Genomic DNA, 12,127 nt, shown 5'->3' with positions numbered 1-12,127 from the left:
ACTTCTTCTGAAGAACAGAAAATTAGCCCTGTAAAGAAATGTCATGTTTCAGAATAGTATAGAAATTCAACAACAAATAACAGGCATAGATTAGAATTCTAAAATCATAATGTTTTCTTATGAAAAAACCCAACAAAATTTAAGGCTACAAGGAAGGCTTAATTCCCACTTTGTTAATCACACACGGGAAATTGTCATTTCCCTTGAGGTTTTGGTTCAGTCCATTCCTCTTCTGCTTCTTGCCTTCCTGTAGTAAATTTTCATGCAACACTGCAGTTCACTGTTAATCAAATATTTTGCTCTGTCTTGTTGTTGGGTGAGACGATTAGAGTGCTTTGACTTTTTTCAACATATAAAGTACTTTCTATGTCTGATTAATGGCTGCCTTCTCTGCTGGTTGTTTTTTTTTTCAGAAGACCAAACCTTGACTGTTTGCTAGCACAGGAAATTAAGAAGCTGGCAGGAAGGAGACTGACTTGTTTTCAGATAAAGACTTATTTATATTCTAAAGTGAAGCTTGACCTACCTGTTTGAAAGCTGTAATACTCTGCATGAAAGAAATGTCAAGAAAAGAGCATTGTACCATCTTCAACTTCACATCTGACTTACTTTGTTTTTACTTCTTGACCAAGAAGCCAAAATTGGAACAAAAGGACTTCTTATTCAAAAACTAAAAACTAATGAATAATCAAAATCTGGCATGGCTTTTTATTGCTTCAGAGTCAATGAATGCTCAGAAGCAAAGACTTCCTGTTTGGAAATGGCCTTATGTTACTGTGCCTCTTTTTTTTTTCTGCATAAAGTCCATGACTCTAAGAAATTGTAGACATATTCTGCATATCCGTATGATGCTCTATATTTTTGTATTTATGGTTACCCTCTCTGACTAGCATTTAAGGAGAGTCAGTACAATTAAAATCTGAATGCAATTAGTGTCTAAGGATGCAGCTGCTATAGGCAACAGATACATCTTCAATAAATAAGCCAAGGAACCTGAACTTTCCCACTGGGGGGTTCCATCCGCAGTATTTACCAATTTGTTACAGCATCTGCAATAATCCTCACCAGCTGCAAGTACTATGAAAACTGGAAATAAACTGGATAAGCCAAGAGCCTAATGCCAAGAAAACATTAACATGACAGTATTGCAAAAGCATCAAGGTAGATATTTCCCTGCTTTCTTCAAGACTAGATATTGGATCCAGACAGTTTTGGTCCTAAAACTGAAATAGCCTGTGGGGAACCTGAACCATTTGTTATCCTGTGACCCATTTGAACTCCTTGACCTCCTGTAAGTCTAAGGATATTCCCAAAATCCCCAGAACCTCTCTTTTTCTTTGGTCTGCATCAGCTGCCAAGTGCCTCAGTCTTCCTAACACCTGCTTTTTGCCAAAAAAAAGCAGTTTCTGACCAGTTCAGATATGAAGTCTAAAATGGTGCTGACAAAACCATTTGCAGGGAGATTAGCTGCAAGGTTATGTCTTAACATTTACACAAATTGAAAACGAAACTCACTGAGATACATATTTGTGATATGTCAGGTAGTCATTTACTTGCATTGAGGGTGCTTATTTTGACATCTGAAGAGTGGAGCTTTTATACCAGGATACTGTACTTCAGCAATCTGAATCTAACCTCCTATGCTCAGGAGAAAAAAAAACCTACAACTTGCATTGAAATCATCTCAAAGCATCTCCCTTTCCCTAAAACTGCTGTCTGCATGAAGTCAATAACTGTGCCATTTACTGCATGAAGTACTGAAGGGGAAAAGAAATGAATAATGTCTTAATAGCTGCTATCAATGTGGGCTGTTAGGAGCCACTTTAGCTGCTTGATGGACTGCAGGAGGAGTAATTTTCTGTGAGGAAACCACAGGGTACAGAGCTTTAGGAAAAAAGTGTTCAACCACTAACTAAGACAAAAGATATTGGCATCTCCCCTGGACAGGATATGCTGTACAGAGACTCATTTTACAGTTGTGTTCTGGTGGGTCTAGGAACCGTGAGCCATTGAGCAGTTTTCTTTTCTCAGAAGTTTTTAATTGTAACAGCAAATTATTCAAATCTTTGACAGTGGAGGGGAAGGAATGGTAAAATCAGAGAAAAGTACAAGGTAGGAAAATATGGAAGGAAGCAACAAAAAATAATTAAAGATGTTATGAAATCTTAAACCAAGAAAGTTTTCTTTTTTAAGCTAAAAAGCAGTTAGTTTGGCAATATGATGATGCTTTAAATGCTTACATATATATCTCTATGAACACCTGAGTATATATCTGCCACTATCTTTTTTGTTGCATGTTTCAGTGTGAGAACAATACAGACTTGGCAAAGCAATCTGCTCATGTGGAGTGGTCGCAAAGCCACATGCACAGTGACTCAATGTCTCCTGACAGTGAAGGGACATAAAAAACCTCCTACCAATAATGGAGTTTCTCCAACATTAGGAGGGGATGAAGTTTATTTGGTTTTTCCTTTTAAATGCAATAAGTAAAGATATATGCTAGACTTGGATGTATTAGAGACTGAAACCTAGTCTCTTTAGCTGAAAACAGAAGCAGCATTTTTAAGGTATCATCATGGGTGGCAAAACAAATATGCCTTCACAAAAAGTAGAATAACAAAATGGCTAATGGCAGCCAGTATATGGTCTCAAGAAGAAAAACGTAGCTTGAACTAATTTATTTATTTTTTTAATTACACTGAAAGTACATACATTGCTAATTATGGGAGGTCAGGTGGTTGATAGACACTTGCTAAGCTGCATGACGCTTAGAAGTAAATGTTCAACTATGAACAAACTCAAATATTTGTTTCTCCACAGCCAAGATACTCTGCTGCTGGAGCTGACCAACCAGTTCGTCTACTGGTCCCTCTGTCCCTCTCTATCCCTCTCTGTCTTTCTAGGTCATTACTGCCAATAAGATGTCATATGATGAAGGTATGCTCCATACAAACTTCTGCCATGTGGGTAGAGTGCACTTGGCTTCATCTGGTCTTTGGATAACTTTGTTCAGTTCATCATAAAACACATCCAGCATAGCTAATTCCCTCAGGTACCAAGTACCTCTCTCTGTGGTGGTCTACTTGCCTGGTTGACATAACAGATCTTCCTTGAAGGGCTACCTTTCCTTCATTCCTGATAGGAGTCACCTCCAGAGGCTGAGGACTTCTGCCCCTTTTCCAATCACTTTGTTAATGCCCCCTTCCCTAGAAAGTGATCCCAACTGCTGGCTTCCCCACCTTCTTATTCCAGACTAGTGGCCCTGTTATCCCAACATCGGAGTAGCCAGGTGACTGTCCTCACCTGGACCACGGCTGAAATCCTTTTGCGTATCTCACAGCTCACTCTCAGGGATAGAGATCAGGTGGTTACCATCTCATTCAGGGATTCTTCCTCTCCCTTCAAGAAAGAGGAGGAACCCTCCCATTGAGCCTGAGTAGCCACGGTGCCCTTTGTGGGAGGTTGAGGAGCTGCAGTGCCTGCGGCAGGGGTTGGGGTAGCCGCAACGCCTGTCACCGGGGATGATCTCTGGGTGGTATTCTTAAATAGTTGTTTAACCCTAAACAAGATCTGAACCACATTCAGGAGACAAAGCAAGAGGAACATGCTGGTTTGAACATTCTAGAAGGGTAGAATGAAGGAAGGTGTCTCCCCCATAGATAGGCTGAGGAGAAAATTTGTAAACAAGCACAACTTTGAAAGCAAATAAATCAACATTGTGACCAGTAACTGTTTACCTAATATAATGAATGCTTATATAATTATTTTTTTTCTAACACACTCTGGTCAGATTTATCATTATTTCCACCTGTCATGCCCCACATTGGGTGCCAAAAGGGCTGTTGTGGTGTAGGCCAGCGCCTAAGCACTACACAGCTGCATTCTCACTTCCCACCTCCTCCATACTCCCCCCAGGGTGGGATGGGGAGTAGAATGGGAAAAAAAAAGTAAAAGTCATGGGTTGAAACAAAGACAGTTTAAAAGGACAGCAAAGGAAGATATAATAATAGTAATAATAATAACAGAATATACAAAACAAGTGATGCACAATACAATCCTCACCACCTGCTGATGCTCATCCCATCCCCGAGCAGTGATCATTACCCTTCAGCCAACTCCCCCAGGTTTACATACCAAGTGTGATGTCGTATGGTATGAAACATCCCTATGGGCAGTTTGGATCAGCTCCATGGTGGCAGAGCATGGGAAACCAAAAAGTCCTTGACTTAGTGGAATCACTACTTTGCAACAACATCAGTGCGTTACCAACATTCTTCTCATACTAAATACGAAGATGAGCACTACACCAGCCAGTAGGAAGACTAACAATTAACTCTATCCCAGATGAAACAAGGACAGTACCAAATTTTAATATCTTTTCCTGCACATAAGAAATATAATAAAAGGAACTACTGGAAAGAGTCCAGCAGAGGGCTATGAAGATGGTCAAGGGACTGGAGCACCTCTTTTATGAGGAAAGGCTGAGACACCTGAGTCTATTCAGCCTGGAGAAGAGAAGACTGAGACGGGATCTCATCAATGCTTATAAATATCTAAAGGGCGGGCGTTAAGAGGATGGGGCCAGGCTCTTTTCAGTGGTGTCCAGCGACAGGACAAGGGAGAAAAGGCACAAACTGGAACACAGGAAATTCCATCTCAACATGAGAAAAAACTTGTTTAATTTTAGGGTGACAGAGCACTGGCTGCCCAGAGAGGTTGTGAATCCTCCTCTGGAGATATTCAAAGACCACCATGAATGCATTCCTGTCCAGTCCGCTGAGGTGAACCTGCTTTGGCAGGGGGGTTAGACTTAATGATCTCTGAAGGTCCCTTCCAACCCCTCACATTCTGTGATTCTGTAATGAATAAAAGCCTTATGCAGATCCAGCAGTTGTGTTGAATACAACAGTGCTATACTTTAGCCTAGTGACCGTTGTAAAGTCTCCCCGAGTTGATCTTTTACATATCAAAATAGAATTACTCAGCAAGAGTTTTATTCCATTAGTATGCCCCATAAGCACATAAAAACACTGACAAATTGTATTCCACATCTACTGTATTGTACCATGTTATCACCAAGATAGAGACGTAAATGCAGTGTTGGGTCATTCTGATAGTGACAAGTTTATGAACCACTGAATAAATAACTCTTCCCCTGCAGTGCAATGATACACAAGCCTGTCTATCCTCAGACAAGAATGAAAAATATACATGCAAGGGAAACTGAAACTTGACCTGGAAAGTTAATGCTTACCCTCTATTTGACAAACCTATTTTATATTGTATACAGATTTACTACTGAAGTAACCCTCCTGAGGAAAGGATCGGGAAAGATTAAATAATATGATCTCTTAAAAAATCAGGATGGATTTTCCAGAATGTTGATGGAAAGCAATGATATTAATGAGTCTCATGTTTCAGATTTAAACCAGCCTTTCCGTAGTCTCTAATGCATTGGCTTTGATGTGCAATAAAATGATTGTAACTCTGTGGGTTATGAAGTAAACTGAATAATTCATATGAATGTCACCGAGATATTTTTCCAGCGAATTGTGGTGATCCAACCCTATCTTCTGCCCCACTATCAGACAGTCATCAGCTAATGGATTAAAATACATGCCGTGGCTTAAAATGATGGTGTTACAGACTGTTCACCCAGATTAAAATAAAATATCTCTGAGGATATCAAGGAATTATATATAAGAATAATAACCTCGATGACAAGGAGGATAATGTGTTAGTACAAATATAGAGATAAGCATTCACTCATGTATGACAGGGGCTATAATAGCATGGCAGCCTGAAGTCATAACAGATACGCCCAAATTGTGTTTTCAGGTGTGCTACAAAACTACCTTTAAAACCAGATTTGACTTCTTCCCAGAGAGCGAGCGCTGTGGTGTACAGGCACAGACCACAGCTGGAAGGTGCCTTTTTGAGCACTAAAGACCCTCCATACCCAGCCTTGCCGTTAGACAGAAAAAAGGGTCACCCCTTGTGCGGAGGGAGGTAGACCAGGAGGTACAAGGCCAATCACATCCTGGGCTGCATCAAAAGAAGCGTTGCCAGCAGGTCCAGAGAGGGGATTCTGCCACTTTACTCTGCTCTGGTGAGACCTCACCTGGAGTATTGTGTGCAGGTCTGGAGCCCTCAATATAAGAAGGATATGGACCTGATGGAGAGGGTCCAGAGGAGGGCCACAAGGATGATCAGGGGGATGGAGCACCTCTGCTACAAGGACAGGCTGAGGGAGCTGGGGTTGTTCAGCCTGGAGAAGAGGAGGCTCCGGGGAGACCTCATAGCAGCCTTCCAGTACCTGAAGGGAGCCTACAGGAAGGCTGGGGAGAACCTGTTTAGAAAGGCCTGCAGTGACAGGACGAGGGGCAATGGCTTCAAGCTGGAGGGGAACAGATTTAGATTGGAGATGAGGAGGGGGTTCTTTACTGTGAGGGTGGTGGAGCACTGGAACAGGTTGCCCAGGGAGGTGGTTGAGGCTCCTTCCCTGGAGATATTCAAGGTGAGGCTCGACGAGGCCCTGGGCAGCCTGGTCTAGTTGGGGGTGTCCCTGCTGACTGCGGGGAGGTCGGACTAGATGGCCTTTGGAGGTCCCTTCCGGCCTGGGAAATTCTATGATTCTATGATTCTACTTCTGGAGGCTGCCCTTTCAAAGTGGTGGAGATCAAGACGCCCAGTGTCCTACCGGGACAGGGACTGGCCTCACTGGCCTTGCAGAGCCGCCCTGCGGCGTGTGTGTGGAACGGCTGGGAGCGGTATCTGCTACTTGCAGGTAGATATTCCTAATAGGAACAAAAGGCCATTGGCTGTGCCGGCCAAATTCCCCAAGTATTGATTAAAGAGATTTAGAGCCCAATCAATCAGACATGAATTACCAACCAACCTGGGGAATTTCTGAAGCTGCAACAACTGAAGTGGAAAAGCTTTGATATATCTTTGTAATGCTCTTGTATCTAGACCTCTCTCTTGACAGCAAAAGAGACCAATAAAATTCCTGAACATCATCACGCCCAGCTTTTTCTCTTCTTTGAAACACAATATTCTATGTAGCAAAGTTAAGCACGTCTGCTCCTGTCCAGTCCCTTAGGTTTTAGGCTAGCTGAATAGCAGGTATCACCAGGATCATATCGTCCTTTCCTGTTTGGTATTTTTACCTAAGACATGCGGCATTATCTTCTATTACTTTTTCATAAATCACAAGTACGCTACTTAGTTTAAGAAGAAAGCATACCCTACTCTGTAATTTGTAGGGTACAGCAAAAGTCTTAACAAAGAGGATACCTGGGAGCCATGTGATTCCAGCTGCCTCCTCTTACTTGTGGGTTTTTTCCCCTATCCTATCCTGGCCGAAGCATCAGAAAACAGAAAAAAACCCAAAGAGCTAGCAAAAACAAGCTCTTACACCTAACTTTCATATATAATTCTGGAGGTTAAAGTTTGGAATTTTCACTCAGTTTTAATTGCAGATTATCCAACATTCATACACAACTAAGAACGCAGCTCTAAATATTGGCCTTATTTTAATGGCCAAATCTGATCACCTTGAAGGTGAAGATGAGTGGGAATAAGCTTCAGAGATGAGAGCAATGCATGTTCTCCTGCCTTTTGTGAAGCGTTCTCTAAAATACAGGCATAATCAAAGGTCTTTCCACCCATGCCACAAACGTACATCTATCCTTGCCGAGGAGCTAGCAATCCATGTGTAGGAGCCTGCTCGCTGACTTTTCAGGATGGCTGGACACCTGCATACGCAGTAGTTTCAAATTAGCTGGTGTGGTTAAAACTCAGATCATTAGTCTCTAGACCACATAAGACCGCACTCGTTTTCATTCGCTTGCAGTAGCTGCTTTTTCGGCACTATGCCAGGTGGCCGTATTACTTGCTTTCATTTATGCTGTGTTACTGCATCCAAGGAATTAGCATAACATGTGGCGTTGCTTCAGCATCTGACACCAAAGAGAAGCGCCTAGTTTCTTCAACAGCCCGTGCTCTCTGTGGCTTTTAAAAGGAACATTTAAAACCAAAGCCTTTTTTGGTCTCACTCCGCGGTATAATTTCACGCACTATCTGTCTGCAAGGTTGACGGGGGAGTAACATTATCAAAAAGTTCAAATTAAAGCAGTGGGGAAAGGAGAAAAATGTCAAAGCCTCAGCAAGCAGAAAACAAAGGCCTGCTTTTCTCCTGAGATCTGGGAAAGGTCCTTAAAAACACTTGGTGAGTTAGGAGTGCTCAACTGAGGCTGACCCAAGTAGCTGGAGCTACGGCCACGGAGCAGCCCCCAGAGTGCTTGGGGAGAGGGGAGAAGGCAGGCAGAAGGGGGTGGCAGACCCCCAGCCTCCACTCTCACACGCCAATGGAGGCTGAGGATGCTCCACTTCTGCCCCATCATAGCACCAACACCGCGGGACCAACCCACCCTCATGGTGGGTAAACCAGGGAGTCGATGTTCTCCCACAGCTTCACCAATTTTTGAGACCTCCGGATGGGCAGAAGTGCCAGGCAGCTGCGCTGTGCTGGGCATGTCGGGTGTAGCCCCTAATGTCCCCTTGGCCCCATAGTAAACCTGCTCCTGTTGCACAAAGAAGGGAAGGTCTCAGAGGCATGTGTGAGATTTAGCCATGTAATCTGGCTGGAGATGTGGCTTTGGCATGAATATCTATCTAGAAGGGACTTCCTTAGTTGTTATGGACAAATGGCTTGGACTTACTTTTAACATAAATATGTGTGTGTGGAGCCACTCACTTGGTTACCCCACTACCTAATCATCTCCCTCTCCTGCCTTTGGTTACCTTTACACGAGAGGACAGTCTGTTTCCCAGGGGAAAAAACCAAACCCTCCATCCTGAAAAAACATTGTGAGAAGAAATATATGAAATACTGCGAGGTCTATAGGGTGGTGCTCAGAGCTCTTCCACAGCAGGGGAGACCAGGCAAGTCCCAAGCAGTGATCTCAGCATCCACTAGAAGCAGCAGAGGCATTTTGCTCTTTCTCCTCTACCCAGTTCTGTGCAGGCTTCACTGACCTGTCTGGGCAGAGCCCTGGTCAGGAGATATTCACCCAACAGCCGGGTGCGAGGGCATGGTCCCATGCTCTGCCCAGCAGCTTCTTATGGTTCGAGTGGGACACGGTCCTATCTCAATTGTCCTCCCTCTACCCAGCAAAACTTGACACCAGTGTGACCAGACAGAGTATTTTTTGTAAGTGGCCTTGGGGAAGCCCTTTCTTTACTCCACAGCCTGACAGTCAGAAGTTGAAAGCTACTGAAGGAGAGCAACAGGCTCATCAGGGCAAAGCTTGCAGGTCAGCTTCACATGCCCTGTATCATGATGTCTGCAGTCATCAATATATGTCCTGGCTTCAACCTTTCATCTTCATCTCAATGGATGTTGTGTCATGACTTCCCATATGGTAACCTTTCTTTCCTGAGTTTTCTCTGCGTCTCTCTTGCAAATTGAGGGCAAACATCATGACACTTGAATTTCTCCTAGGTAGTTACACAAACATCACTGCACTGAACCACAGAACTCTAATGTTATTTGCAGTGTTTTCTAAAACTTTCTCTATTTCCCGCCCACACACAGCTTAAGTGAATTTCAGGTCCCTAGTAAAGGGTATTCAAAGTTGTGAAGAGAGAAGCTGGTCCTAAAAAAAAAAAGGAGATCCTGAGATCCTTCTTGACTCCTCAAGGCAAGACTAGCATGACAGGCTTATAATTTTGGGGGTGTTTTTCTCTGTGTCAGCACATCACAACCGTAATGTTATAACCGTTGTTATGGCGTGGTTCCTCCAGCAGCGCTCTTCATGCTGTTTTTCGCCTGGACTTGCCGTGGGCTACTGGCAGACAGCAGCTCCAAGTGCCCTGAAATGGTCTGTTTGACAATACCGCACTCCAGATACTTAGTAACTCCCCTGAGAGCTATTTTAGCACAATTAATTAGTAGCGTTCATTAGCAATAAATGCAAAGCATAGAAATAAACCGTGGCATACATGGATAGGAGATATTTCACAGAATCACAGAATCACAGAATTGTAGTGGTTGGAAGGGACCTCAGAGATCATCGAGTCCAACCACAAAAAAAAAAAAAAAAAAAAACACCAAACAAACAACACCAGCTCCCACCACCTAAACACACAACAACCTCCAACCAAAAAACCATCACCCACCCACACAGCACCCCACCACAAACCAGTAATCTTGGGCACTAGAGCATGCCCTGAAGAACCATGTCTACACGTTTCTTAAATGCCTCCAGGGATGGTGACTCCACCCCCTCCCTGGGCAGCCCATTCCAATGCTGGATAACCCTTTCAGTAAAGAAATGTTTCCTAATATCCAACCTGAACTTCCCCTGGCGCAACTTGAAGCCATTACCCCTTGTCCTGACATCTGTAACTTGGGAGAAGAGACCGACCCCCGTCTCTCTACACCCTCCTTTCAGGTACTTGTACAGAGCGATAAGGTCTCCCCTCAGTCTCCTCTTCCCCAGACTGAACAACCCCAGTTCCCTCAGCCTCTCCTCGTAAGACTTGTGCTCCAGGATCCTCTGGATGTTTCCCTAAAGAAAGTACAACTCTGTCATATCTGTTCATTCACCAGTTGCAGTAACAAACTGTCCTCCCCTTCAAGGAAGCTTTAATTATTTAATGCCTGGGAAATTAAATAGATGGTCTTATTCATTCTGATATACTGCAGGCAGGTTTGATTTAGTAGGGAAGAGATATCTGATTATTCTGCTGAGAAATTAAAATAGCTAACAGCAAAATTAATTAACTACTATAGTAATGAACAAGTGGCTCTAAAATTAATCTGAAATCTAAATTGAGGGGTATGTTGATGGGTGCTTGAATGAACTTCAATTGTCAGGTTAAGTCTAAAGTGAGACTGGTGGTTCATGAACACGTCTCATCAGTGGAAAATTCCCTTTCTTTGACTGATGGGAAGAAAAGTCTCCTTCCCTTTGTACAAACTCAGTTCCCTGGGTTAGGTTCCCCACGTGAGGTGAATCAGCCTTTCTGTGCACAGCATCCAGAGGGACCTCACCCAAATCAGCAGTATTAACTTTTTAATACACAAAGAAAACAGTGGGTCAGAAGGCAACCCAGAGCCCCAAGTCCCATATCCTAAGCAGGACAAAATGCACGCTGTGAATATGGATACCCACTTTATAAAGGTAACTGGCTTGAAAACTGAAGCAGTCCCATGCTTCTCTCACACATCAGTTTTTCGGCAAAAAAAAAACCAGTCAAAAAGCAGTTGAATCAGGCCCAGATCCAGGCTTTTCCCTGTTGACAGTTTCATGGGGTAACATAGATCTATGCAAATAAAGGGTCCGGGATAGCTCCTTGGGCTTCTAGGTGTCCTGTGCTTGGAAACAGTCCAAGATGAACAAAGTTACACCAATACACAGCTACTGCAAAAGAAGACAGAGAATTTAAGGAGCAAGACATTCATATCAAGAAGCTTAGGACCTAGAAAATCTGCTATTTTGCCCCCCCCCCTCATTTGTTACAGAAGTTGTATTTCTGTCCTATTCTCGGCAATAATTTAAAATCACCGATTAAATTTTGGCAAACCAAATCACTGGTTTGATTTTTTTTTCCAGCAAGCTCTCGAGATTACAAGAGTTTTCTTTACCCCTCTGCAGGAGCTATCTCCCACTCACTCTTATACACTGTAAAGAAAACCTCATTGCAAGAGTAATGGAGGATTATTCTTATAGATTATTTAATTTATTAAAGTCCTAATGGCTTTTTTTTTTAAGAGCTTATGTCAGGGAAGCAGTAACAGGGCATACCTGCATCTCTGAGTTTATTATCTAAAGTAAGCAGTCACAGGGTGTGGGGAGGGTGTTTTTTTACATGTAGGGATAAGGATTTCTTAACTGACAAACAGGAGGGGGGTGTGCACTCTAGGGAACTGTTCTGTAAGTGTTGCTGGTCTATTTTTCTGTATAAAATACCTATAGCAGACTGTTTGGGTGATTGATCAGAGACCTGAATATTGAAGACTGGGGAATGTAGCCCCTTCTGAGGAAAATAAAAAAGAGATAATTTGTTTATACTGAGCCTGGTAAAAATAGTAGCCAGCTGAGGTTTGTTTCATGTTCCC

The sequence above is a fragment of the Calidris pugnax genome, unplaced genomic scaffold, assembly GCF_001431845.1.
Source record: "Calidris pugnax isolate Ruff unplaced genomic scaffold, ASM143184v1 scaffold316, whole genome shotgun sequence".
Classification (NCBI taxonomy): Eukaryota; Metazoa; Chordata; class Aves; order Charadriiformes; family Scolopacidae; genus Calidris; species Calidris pugnax.
Note: the sequence above shows the minus strand (reverse complement) of the source record.